Source organism: Hordeum vulgare, chromosome 5H, assembly GCF_904849725.1.
Source record: "Hordeum vulgare subsp. vulgare chromosome 5H, MorexV3_pseudomolecules_assembly, whole genome shotgun sequence".
In the NCBI taxonomy this organism is placed as follows: Eukaryota; Viridiplantae; Streptophyta; class Magnoliopsida; order Poales; family Poaceae; genus Hordeum; species Hordeum vulgare.
In genome coordinates this window covers 435,716,153-435,728,704 of record NC_058522.1, presented here as the reverse complement: position 1 = coordinate 435,728,704, position 12,552 = coordinate 435,716,153, and the positions used below count along the sequence as shown (strand labels likewise).

Below are 12,552 nucleotides of genomic sequence, written 5' to 3'. Positions count from 1 at the left end.
ACATTTGTTTTGGTAATGCCCGATGACGATTGCAGTATGGACGCAAGCTGCATCACGCAGCGGATGTGCTTCGCTAAACCCAAGCACATGAAGTGTCAGTGCCAAGTCAAACAACATTGTAGTTAAGATGATAAGCAAGGCCAAACCGGAGCACATGAAAGGCACTAGGAGAATGATAATCCTCATCCCATCTGAGATTTGAAAGAAGCAAAACGATGCACTTTTAGAAACAAGGTTGCGGGTCTAACTAACATCAACACCTCCATTACAAGAACTCTGGAGTTTTGCAGGCAGGCAGGAGCGTCTTTTTTGGAGCATTCATTTGGGGAATCAACGGGAGAAATTACGTTATGGTGGTTCATTTTTGGAGACTTTTTGTAATCTTCTTTTAATATCATTGATCTTAGGATCTGATCCATTTTTTGTAGCCCGCCTTGCTCCCTGCTATGTTCAATATATGCCAGCCAGCTTCTTGATCTTTAAAAAAACACATAAAAGAACAGACTCACACGTAAAAGCAAGCGCGGCACCGCCCTAGTGTCCTCTCTATTGCGGCCTCCGCCTGGATCTGACTGGATCCTCAGCCCACTGCCGCTTCGATCCGGAAGCGAATTCCTCTCGTTTCTTCTGCCTTGCGTCGGTAAGTAACCTAGCCTGAAATCTGCATCGATTTCTCTTGTTCTAAGCCAGCCTAGCCCAGCTCTTGTTCGATGTCCAATCCAGACCCTTGTTCTAGGTTTTGGGGCGGATTGATGGCCGCATGCAGCCAGGATGTGGACCCGGCCATCCTGGATGCCTCGTGCCTGCGTGGCGGCGCCACTGCCGGCTGGAGTTGTAGTATGAGTGGAGGGGAATCGGCTTCAGCGCCTTTGAGGAGCAAATGCACAGAGCCGCGCCTTAGCCTACAATATCTGCCACTCATTCTACATGGGACACACAGGATTGTCTGAAACCAAAACTCACACAGACTTGGTAGTCATCAGGAGAGACAGAGGAATAGCAGCAGCGATGGCACTAGGCACTCTCCAGCCTCAAGTTTTTCACACAAAATATTTGATGCTAAAGATCAGGTTGTTAGTTTGCTGGTCATTCGGCTCTCACTTAGCTCACTGGTGTTCGAAAAATCTAACAATATGCACTGAAAAACCTGACATGACTCAATTCGCTGCCCTTTTTTCTGATGGCCTTCATTGGCACAAACAAATTTGCAAGAGGTTACCTTACCATCAAATTTGCTCACATTGTTGTACCTTTTCCTCACATCAAAGCCAGCACGACCACCATATGCTCTCCAAAATAGCCAAGCCTCTGAACCTTTAAATAACATGCCAACTTGAGGCATCCCCTTTACAGATTGTGCCATTGCACACCAACAAATTTATCTGCCATACATGTATAATCAGTTGATCAAATTGCAGAACAATAACAAATTTTGTAGATGGAAAGTTGAAAGATTACTACTAAAGAAAGAGTTACTACACATTGCACAGCCTTATATTGTGTACTGTGCATACTGATCATAGAAATTTTACTACTGGTGAAAGAACACTACAAATTGCACAGCCTTGTGCCGTCGAACTACTAAAAGTCACATTAGAACTGACCATCTGAACTTATAGCTGCACTTGCCGATGTGTGTGTGTGTGTGCGTGAATTCAGAATGCATGAAATCTGTAGAAGTCATGGTCACTTTGAGCTTGCCAGTGTGTGGGTTGGTCGTTTGGTGGTAGCAGGGGCATATCTGACGGGTGTCTGTTCTGACTGGTGCCTCGAGGGACGCAGATGCAACGCTTGCAGGAACTAAAATCGGAATTACCTCTGGCTGGCAGTGGCTGCAGATTCATAGCGAAATCGAGGGGAAGTTTGGGCGGACTGCCATCCACCGGTGCGGCACGACCATCATCCCTCGCCTCTGTGACGGCACGACCTTCACCCCTCGCCGTGGCACCTGCTCGCTCTCTAGTGGATGCGGTGCGAGGCCCTGCTCCCTCTCCTCTGTGGGGGAGCGGCTCTCTCTCTCACGGCGGCATGACACGGCTTGACTCCGTCTCTCTCCTCGGTGAGCTCGCTTGTCAAACCCTCACCTCCGTCGAGCGGCTCAGGAGAACTCGATCCCACCCGCGTGCAAAAACACCTCGCCCCGCCTCTGTCTCTCCTGAAAACTACCAAGTCTGGGTGTATTTTGGTTTCAGTCAATCCCGTGCATATGATGTAGAATTGAGTGGCAGATATTGTAGGCTAAGGCGCTCTGTGCCTTGGCTCTTCAAAGGCACTGAAGCCGAGTCCAGTAGGAGTATATGTTATGTTCATCTCAGAGTCCAGTAGTGTCATGCACCTTTCTGGCCTGCATCTTTCAGTTCAGTTCAAGTGTCATTTTCTTCAGATAACTCTTCCGTGATCGAACAAATGAATGATTGTGTAGCTGAAACAACATCTTACAGCAGGCACAAAACAGAATGAAGAGGGTCTACTTAAAGATGGAACCTCATCGTATGGCCGATTTTGGATGTCGCGGAGCAATCAAATTACAACACAAATACTAGTCAACGCGACCGGCACGATGGTATTAACCCAAGACGGCCGCGTCCTTGTCTGCAGATCACCCTCCAGAGACGGGACCGCCTTGGGTTAATAAATCCATTAGTACTTCATGAACTAGCAGCAAACGAACTGTAAATAAACAGGGGATCCACTGCACCTGCCAATGCACTGGATGCAACAGAGGGCCGGGAGCCAGTAGGGCGGCGCGGCGTGTGGCTGCGCGTATCTCCGGCGCGGGATCTGCACTAGCTGGCCGTGCCGCCGGGAGAAGATGCGGGCAGTTGTGGATGCGGGAGGAGGCACCTCGGGCAGGAGGGAGTGGGCCAGCGGTGAGGAGGACCCTAGTATTTGTGTTGTAATTTGATTGCTCCGCGACATCCAAAATCGGCCATACGATGAGGTTCCATCTTTAAGTAGACCCTTTTTATTCTGTTTTGTCCCTGCTGTAAGATGTTGTTTCAGCTGCTCATTCATTCATTTGTTCGATCACGGAAGAGTTATCTGAAGAAAATGACACCTGAACTGAATAGAACTAAAAGATGCAGGCCAGAAAGGTGCATGACACTACTAGACAAGACTGGGAAACAAAAACTGCTTTGAGATTAGGAAAGGCACGTGGCGTCCTCTCTTCCAGTTCCATAGAGGATGAAGAGATAGAGCCGGTCGGTCCGTTGGGGATCGATACGCAACGCACTCAGGATGTAAAAGCGCTCCGCCGCCCAAGTCCCTTCTGTACTGCAGCCTCCGCCTGGCTGTGGCTTGGATCCTCAGTCCGCTGCCGCCGCCTCGACCCGGAAGCGAATCTCTTCTTTGTCGGTAAGCAATCTATAAGCTTCAAGTTTGCATAGGTTTCTCTTGGTCCCTTGTAGTGCGTATATTGGATATAAGATCCGTGCATGAGCCTAGTTATTAGTTAGATTTTTCTTTTCCGTCCTCTCTTTTCTCCACGGGCGGATTGGTGGCCGCAGATCCAAACGGCCTACTCGCAGGGAGTATGTGATATGTTCATCTCCTCGCTGTATACTACTATAGGAGATGCAGCCCAGACTCTTGAGAAATTGCCTTCTCAAAACCAAGGCCGCCTAACAACTCTTTTCAAAATTGATTAAATCGTGTCTCTGCATTAGAGACGAGCATAATCCACACCGCTACCACATCTCTCCTCTCCTTTATGTGTGTGTGTGTGTGTATATATATATATATGTGTGTGTGTGTGTGTGTAGGGTTGCGCTATTCGTCTCCCTGGGTGAGTTATAGTTATTCTTCACCCCCCTCTATTTTAACATCAATGCACCGTCATTTTACGTTATGTAAATTTTGTCTTATTTTATACGTAAAAAGAGACCGTAAAAAAATATAATGAACATAAAAATATACATAAAAAAATATGTGACCTTTATTTTTGTTTTTCTTTTGCCAAATTTTACGTAGTGATTCAATATAAATGTAACTATTTGTATTTCAAATGTAATTTATTTGTTAATTGATCGTAAGATTATCTCTGGTGAAAAGTAAACTATTTTGCACCCTAGGTGATGAATAGAGTTTCTATTATATATGACTATTTCGATATACAAGGCTCGATTCCTAAATCTCAGTTAAGGGTCGCGCTATTTGTCACCGTGGATGAGGAATAATTATTCTTCACCCCTCTATTTTCCCATCAAAGCACCGTATTTTTACGGATCGTATTTTTTTCTTACTTCATACCTAAAAAGAGAATGTAAGAAAATATTAAAATCATCGTAAAAAATATTTTATGCTACGTAAAGTTGTAAAGTTATAAACGTAAAAACATAGTGTAAAATACACACAAAATGTAATTTTTCTGGCCTTATGACCTATATTTTTGTTTTCTTATGCCAAAATTTATATAATCAACCAAGATGCATGTAATTATTTATATACAAAACAAAATTTATTTATGAAACAATCATAAGATTACCTCAGGTGAAGAATAGCTCATTCTACACCCTGGGTGATGAATACTGTTAATATATATATATATATATATATAATGGAGATTTTCTACAGTAGCAGATACAGAGCCCTGGGGCTCAGCTCCAGGAGCCAAACATGGCGGCCTGGACATAGAACTAGAGACATTCTAGCAATATTATGAGTATCTATGTTGTACACCCTCGTTTTATGTTTAAAGGAAACATCTCGTAGAACCTCCAACTTGCGCATGACTCCTGTTAGCCTCCTCCTCTCCTCTGCTTCCTTCATAGATAGTCCATCCGTCCAGGTGTGTTGGGCACGTAAGAGAATTTTGGAATTCAAAAAGTATAAGTCGCCTAAGTTATTATAGATGCATTAATCTTCGTAATTAGCTCTTCCTTGAAAAACGTTGGACCAACGCATGCAATCCTCCTCCTCTTAAACTTAATCCCAATTAATTGGATAACAATATATCTAGCATGAGGATTGGTTGCATGTTATAAATTTACATGCATGGGTTAGCCAAACCGTGCTAGCTATTATTGTTCGATTTATTGCAGCATTTTGGAAAGAGAGATTTGGGTGGTGATTGGCTTCCTTTATGATTCAAATTATTTGGCTAGCCCAATCTCCTTGCGCCTAGATTGCAGTGCTCCTCCTTAGTGCCCAATACACCTGGACAGAGGAAGTAGTTCTGATAACCCCCATAGAATCAGAGGATGTAACAGCTTTGTACAGATTTAGGTCCTGCATCAAACACAGCCCCTCAGGGCACGCCATTGCCTCAACACAAACTGGATCATAAGCACTCTTCATAGCCAACACCGAAGCCCTCAGGTAGGTACCAGCACCAGTGCGAAAAATAGTTCCAGCCGAGCATATGTTGTTCTCATATGACAATGCAGCATCAAATTACCTTTCACAACGCCCTGTGGAGGAGGGATCCAACGCCCTGCGCCTTCTGCTGAATCGATCCAACCCAGCACATGAAGAAAATGTGTTATAAACTTGCATGTATGAAAAGGGCTCTGATAAACATCTTCCTGTATGATATCTCGCCTTGCCTTCCAGATCGCCCACACGGTAGTAATCATCTTCACATAATCTGTTCTGGATAGGAATCACCCATCTCGAACAACCAGGTTCCAGCATTTGGCTCACTGGCACCGCAGCTCCTCAATTTATCAGAGTTCTTCATCGACTAGTACCCAAACACATCAAGCCATTCTGCACTGTAGTAATGAATATCTCCACTGAATCCTCGCTCCAGCCACAAATGCTGCAAACACTAGTCGGTGCCATGTTCCTGTGGTGAGCAACATCTGCAGTGGGTAAGCTTTGGCGCGCAAGCCTCCAAGAAAAGCCTTTAATTTAGTGGGTATTGTATGCTTCCACATTCTTGTCCATGCTCTTTCAAAACAAAAATTCAACTCAGACCCACATACTCGCCCATCCAGCGAGGCCTCACGACAAGTTTTGGTATGCACAAGCATCATGTAGGTTGATCAAACAGTGAAGCAGCCCTTCTTCTCAAAAAACCATGCCCTTTCATCTTCTAAGTTGATTGTTGGTAGCGGAATCCGACATACTATGTCCACGTCCATCGGCAACATGTGCTTAGCTAGCACCTGGTCATTCCATGAATGGGTTGCGTCATCAGCGAGTTAATTAACCAACTCTGGTCTTGCTTCTAACAAAGGTCCAATCGGTCGCATCATCGACTCCCTCGGGAGCCAGCAATTGTTCCACACCTCACGTCCTTCTAGAATTGATCTCCAAACTTGCGAAGGTTGTGAACCAAGTTGGGTTGACGAGAAATCTGAAATAAGGAAATACCTTGCTTTTAAAATCTGTGCACTCAAAGTGTTTGGCTTTTGCAACACCCAATGTCCTTCCCTGGACCAAACGTATGGCTGCTGTACAAGTGGGACGACCCACCTACTCAATCCTTGGAGCAAGAAGGACGGGTGTACCGTAAGGTAAGATGAAGAGCAGGAAGAAGAAACTGAAAATTTCTCCTCTGTCTCTGTTCGTCTCCTTCAGGTCCGTTTGCTCTCCGTCAGGTCCGGTTGCTCTCCACAAGCAATCCTTATCTTCTCACGTCACGGCAATAGCCGGCGGCAATGGGAGGTGACACCTTTGAAGTGCCAACGTAATTTCAAATCATTTGTGTATGGTATTACTTTTTTTTTATGGAAAATCGTTTATGTGCAGTTGGTGAACCAAACAACACCAAAAGGCATCCAGCTATATGTTGTGTTTATGTTCTTCTTTGTGTTTTTGTGCAGCTATTGGAGATCGGTTAACATCAATTGATACTCTTATATACTGAGCAATATCTTGGGTCATGTGTCTCATGCCCGCCCCCGCTTGCAAAGACGGAGCTATGGCCGATGTTCCAACTCCAAATGTAGTTGCGCATATGATTACATTGACCACCTTGACCGCAAGCAACAGCTAGTAATTTGCGCAAGTGCCCTTGGCTATATGTTTGCAATGAGCGTTTTCTGCTTGACTGTGTTGTACACTCCAGTCACGAATACCACAGCCAACGTGGCCCAAGGACCCGGGGACATCTTCGTCCGACTTGTAGGCCAAAGAGGGGTCGATCCCCGCGCCTCTCTGCCGACTTCACCGGCTTTCAACCTTGCCTTGGACTTTTATCGGACACAACCAACCTACCGGCGCTGCAGCGGAGGCGGCAACTCATTGCTGCGCGTCTCAGGTGCCGTATTTTTGCGTCTATGGCGACCGGAGCATTGGCAGTGTTGGTACCTTGGAGGTGGAGGCCAAGGCAAACGCCTGCATGCTGCGACAGGAGGTGCGCAACTTGCTTCGGAGCGAGATTCAGGTCGTGGGCAAGGTTGAGTTCGCCGTGGATGGAGAGGTGGCGGGCCTAGGGTATCTTCACTGCAAGTTTTTCATCATGAAGGATCAGGCTGTGGATGTGTCCAAGAGCCTGTGCATCTTCGGTCAATAGGGTGGACCTATGTGTTCTAATAAGGGTGTTATATATTCTCATTTCGGTCACTGGGCTGCATTTACTTTTGTAATAGCTGCTATATTCTGCTTTGAAATAAAACAAACAATTTCAGCTGCATATTTTTTTCCAGTGGTTATTTTCTTCAGATAATGCTAGCTCAATCCTCCGTGCAAAAGCCTGACGGAAAGTTTCGCCATACTATGTAGGCTTCAGACTTCCATAACACCTAGTAGCTCACTTTGGAACTGGAAGCTTGGTCAGCTGGAAGGAAGGTTACTTTACTCAGCTGTTGGACTGATCAAGGGGACTTGCTTTGACTATATACATTGGGCTTCTCTGCTAATTTTGCTAGTCTAATTGATGATAAGGCTGTACACCTGAAGCTTCACTTAGTTTTATTCAGTTACAAGCTAGTCTAGGTTGGACCTATGCCTTCTGATAAGGGTGTTATATATTCAACCTACTTTAACTGGATTAAATTTTCTTTTGTAATAGCTGCTATATTCTGATTTGAAATAAAACAAACAACTCTAGCTGCTTTGAAATTCTATGCCCCCTTTTTTTCTTAGTTTTTGTAACTTATAAGTACTTAACACCATCCTTTATTATCATCTGACATATGGAAGCATTTGTGTTGTTTTTAAAGATTTGTACCGATGCCTTGAGCCAAACAAAGGAGTGCAACAGTGCATATATAAGGGCAACTCCAACGGGTCGACCTAAACGGACGGCGATTTTGTCCGCTTTTCGTTTATTTGGATCGTTCGTCGATCTGTTCGTGTTCGCTTTTTTGAATGGGTCAGCACATGCACCCAACGGGAAACAAATTGGTTCTAAAACTGTGACTATAATAATGAGAGAAAGGTGGGTGGGGTGGGCCAGCGAATTAAATAAGTAGGCATCGATGGCTGAATGGATGTGTGACAAATGAGTCAGGCCGGCCACATACAGACATCGAGAGGATACGCGCGTCCGCGCCGTCCCATTTTAGTCCCAAATTTAAGCCGGAAATGGATCGACGCGGACACGTTTTAGCAATGGATCCGTGAGTTGGGCCATCACTTTTGTCCGCGCGTATCCATACGGGTCGTCTCATTGGAGTTGCTCTAAATGGAGACCATGTACCTCCCTCTCCCGGTCTACATATTAGCTGTTTTTCCCCGACATAAGCTCATATACTCCTGGATAGACAGTAAATTGGTAAAAATAGTAAAAAACATCGAAGAAATCTGAAATTTTGGGGAATGAAACATTGACATTTTTTCTAGGTGCGTGCAAAATTTCATGATGAAATCACATTTGTCGAGGGATGGACAAAAAAAAATCAAGAGTTCCAAAATAGTGTTTTTTTCTCTACACCTCTAGGAATGTGATTCCGTTATGAATTTTTGCATGCATGTAGGAAAAACATTAATGTTTCTTGCCACAAAATTTTAGATTTTTTTGAAACATTTTATTATTTTTTCGGATTTTACTGTTCATCCGAGAGCATTTGAGCTCGTGCTCATAATAGCACTTTCCTTTTTCCCCTTGGTTCTGTATAAGTCAGATGCAACTGAAAACCCCATAGCTACCCTGATCAAGTCTACATATTAATTAGCTGTTTTTTTTTCTCGCTTGGTTAACCCAATGGATATGCTTTAAGTGCTCATGTACTGGTACCGAAATAGGACATTTCACCATCTTATGCCTTATTTTTGTCTTAACCAAGAAATGATTTTGAATGCGAAATGGGCTTCTTTTTCATTGTTTGAATTGTATCACTGCTAGTTACAATTGGTTCTGTTCTCTTACTCCTCAAGCTTCAGAATATCAAGCATGAATGGTGCATTGTAGCAGTTAATTAAATCACACATATATAGTGATAATAGCACACAATTTGTTGAACAAGAAGCTTTCTGTAGAATGAAGAATCAGTATTTGCGACACAATGAAGGACTATGTTGCTTTATGACACAGCGACCATCTTTGTTTTTGGCAGGTGTGAGGGCCCTATTGGGAATTTGCGATGCTCTAACCAGGCAGAGGAGTTTGGACATGATTAGATTAGTGAAAGGTAGATGCTATGTAAAACCTCCCACCAGGCTTACACCCTCTTTGATGTCATTCGGAACATGTATTAGTTCTTCACCACAAAGGACCTTGATGCAAATGATCAGGTGGTTATGCTTGACAATATTATGTGAGAACTAAACTGCACACATCATCTTTTAGTAAATGAATCAAGGGAAAATCTAAACTGCATACAATGCACAGCCGCTTTTCCGTACAGCGGTTGATGCGCGCAATTCAGAAAGCTCGCTTAGCAGCGTTGCATTTAAAAAAAGATTTATCTTCTAAACCGTTATCTCAATCAATTATCCGTTTTTATCATTGATTTTATCGCGATGAGATCTTCCAAACTAGATTCCATGTCGATATTTTCGATAACTTTTTTTTCTCATACTTACCATATTTGTTGCACATACTTATCATATTAATAAATACTTATTTGTCTGATAAAAAATAACTTAATCGCCATATTTTTAGAAGTTCCATATAAATATGACATCTCGACATAATTAAACTGACAAGCACAAACAACTTTTTTTAGGCGATTACGCGCAAAAATATGATAATTCGACATATTTAAAACCGATGACTACAAAAAATCTTTTTTGGTCATCGTTTGTAAATATGACAATTTGACATAGTTAAACTAATAAGCACACAAAATAGTTGACATGTTTAATTTGACAAACACAACCTACGACACGTTTTTATGTCATGTATAATAAAAACCGTTACAAGGCTTTGTACGAAACAAAATTAAAAAGTGTCAATCAAGTTATTTTTTTGAGGCAAGTAGGTGGTTAATAATATGGCAAGTGAGTCAAAAAATATGGTAAGTATGAATGAAAAATAATAATTGACGGAACATGTCGACATGGGATATAGTTTCGAAGAACTCGTCGCGAGAAAGTCAATGATGAAAGCGGATCATCGATTGAATTAACGGTTTTGTAGATAAAACCTTTTGAATTTCAAACATCAAAAGGAATCTTGCAGGCGGCGCAGTATGCCTTTTTTCTGCTTTTTGTGTGCACTTTTACGGCCGTGCTTACTCTATGTAGGAGCCGCCGCACGGCAAGACCTTCGTGGGGTGCTGCTGCCTAGTCAAATCCATAAATCAATGCAAACTACTCCGTTTATCCAAAATTACTTGTCGCATAAATGAATAAAAATAGATATATCTAAACGTAAAATATAATTAAATACATCAATTCCTATGACAGGTTCGGACGAAGGGAGTGCATTTTAATGGTTACTTGTTGGAGGCCCCAATGAAGGACCTACACACCAAACCTCTATTTCTAACTAAGTTTTCTTTTTGAAGTTTTTGGAATTTTATCACGGTCTAAATCAATCAATCAGAGGGTGACACTTGCATTAGTTTGGGACCTGGATGTGCACGACTATAGGTGCACTTCAAAATTTCAGTAAAATTTCTATATCTTTCCTTATTTAACTGGGTACGGTTCCGTGTGCACGTAACGATTTCTTTTGAGATGGATTACAATTTTGATTATTTTTTTAATTTGCACCAGGAGAGCAGGGAATGCCCCTCGACCACCTAAATTGTATTTTAAATTTGTCTATGAGGCTTTGCAGCCTCGCAAGATAGTTTCAACCAAATCAGAAGTATATGGGATGCAAGGAATAAGAGATAAACAAAAAACACATGCAACAACACACCTAACACGAAGAACAAGGAAGGAAAAACAACAAAGAGCGCAGTAGGAGAAGACAAAAACATTGGCCAGCCGGACCAAACCACAACATAGCATCGCCGACGCAATCCAACGACACCTCACACAACCAAGACCGCACAACGCCGCAACCCAGAGACCTGTATCGCGAGGCACAGTCGAATGTCACGCAAGGCGACGCCACGACACATGTGTGCCATCGACATAATCGAAGACATCTTCTAGCGAACCAAGCTGAAGCACTGCATCGTTGACGCAATTCAACGACACCTTACAAATCGAGACCGTACGACGCCACGACACCACCTGTGCCGGGGGTGCATTCAAACGAAAAAGCGAGGGGCGAGACGACGCCACGACACCAGTGTGCCAAGAGCGTGGCTGCAGGGACCGCCAAACAGGGACGCACCAGGAGCACTCAAGCACGACACACACCACCGTCAATCCCAGATCGGCCGCACCATCACCACCGGCACCACACAAGACGCGACGCCATAACCTCCACACTGCCAGTTAGGGGCACCAGCCGACTGCAGCGCCATGAGCGTCTAGCCCATGGAGAGCGCAAACCGGATCCCAAGACCAACAAGACGACGCCCCAAAGGGGGAAACGACGATGCCGACGCCCTGCCCGACCAGGCTTTAGGTTTTCACCCAAAGACCTGGGACCAGAGGTGTGCAGGGGATGGACTCCTCGATGGCGCCTCCAAGGAGGTAACGTACGTCCACGGACGTCCACGGACACCGACACCGCCGGCCAGCAAGCTTTCACCCGGAGCATCGCCCAACACCACACCTCCGCTAGCCCACACACCTCCCGAGAAGCCGCTGCGTCGACCGCACGCGAGAGCCACCGCCAACCATCGTCGCAGCACCACCAACCCAATCGCTGGCAGCAGTAGAAGAGCCGGACCTGGCCAAAGCAACCGGATCTGGCACCACCCCCACGCAACACGGCAATGCAGAAGAAAGGCCCGAAGACATGGGAAGGGGGGACGCCACCCCACCTCCACTCGTCGGGCAGGAGCCACCGGGGCACAACCCCAGATCCTGCCGACGACGCCACCGTGGCCGCCACCCGACAGAGACGCAGCCTCGTGCCCCACGAGCCAGAGCCGCAGCGCCATGCAAGGAGGACAGACTCCCCGCGCTAGCTCCCGCAAGGCGCCAGATCTGCGCGCGCAGGAAGCCCCGCGCAAGCCCAAGATGGCCGGAGCACGGGACTCCCACCACCCTGCCGCGAGCACCGCCGCCCTCCCTCGCCGCCACAGAGCACGAACGGCACGCGCGGAGGAGCGCCGCACTGCCGTCGCCGCACGAGCCCCCGCTCGCAGTCGA

The 12,552-nt window shown here is 45.1% G+C and overlaps 1 long non-coding RNA gene across 4 annotated transcripts; it reads left to right on the top strand.

Annotated features, from left to right (window-relative positions):
* Positions 1-305: 305 nt before the first annotated feature.
* LOC123397698 lies at positions 306-8,010 on the top strand. Of its 4 annotated transcripts, XR_006610005.1 has the most exons (4): positions 422-640; positions 3,087-3,357; positions 6,526-6,634; positions 6,771-7,582. It is a non-coding gene; the product is annotated as an uncharacterized LOC123397698 (long non-coding RNA). The 4 variants fall into 4 exon arrangements; XR_006610002.1 differs by lacking the exons at positions 6,526-6,634; positions 6,771-7,582 and adding an exon at positions 7,672-8,010 and having other exon boundaries at positions 475-640; XR_006610003.1 differs by lacking the exons at positions 3,087-3,357; positions 6,526-6,634; positions 6,771-7,582 and adding an exon at positions 7,672-8,010 and having other exon boundaries at positions 306-640.
* The last annotated feature ends 4,542 nt before the right edge of the window (positions 8,011-12,552 follow it).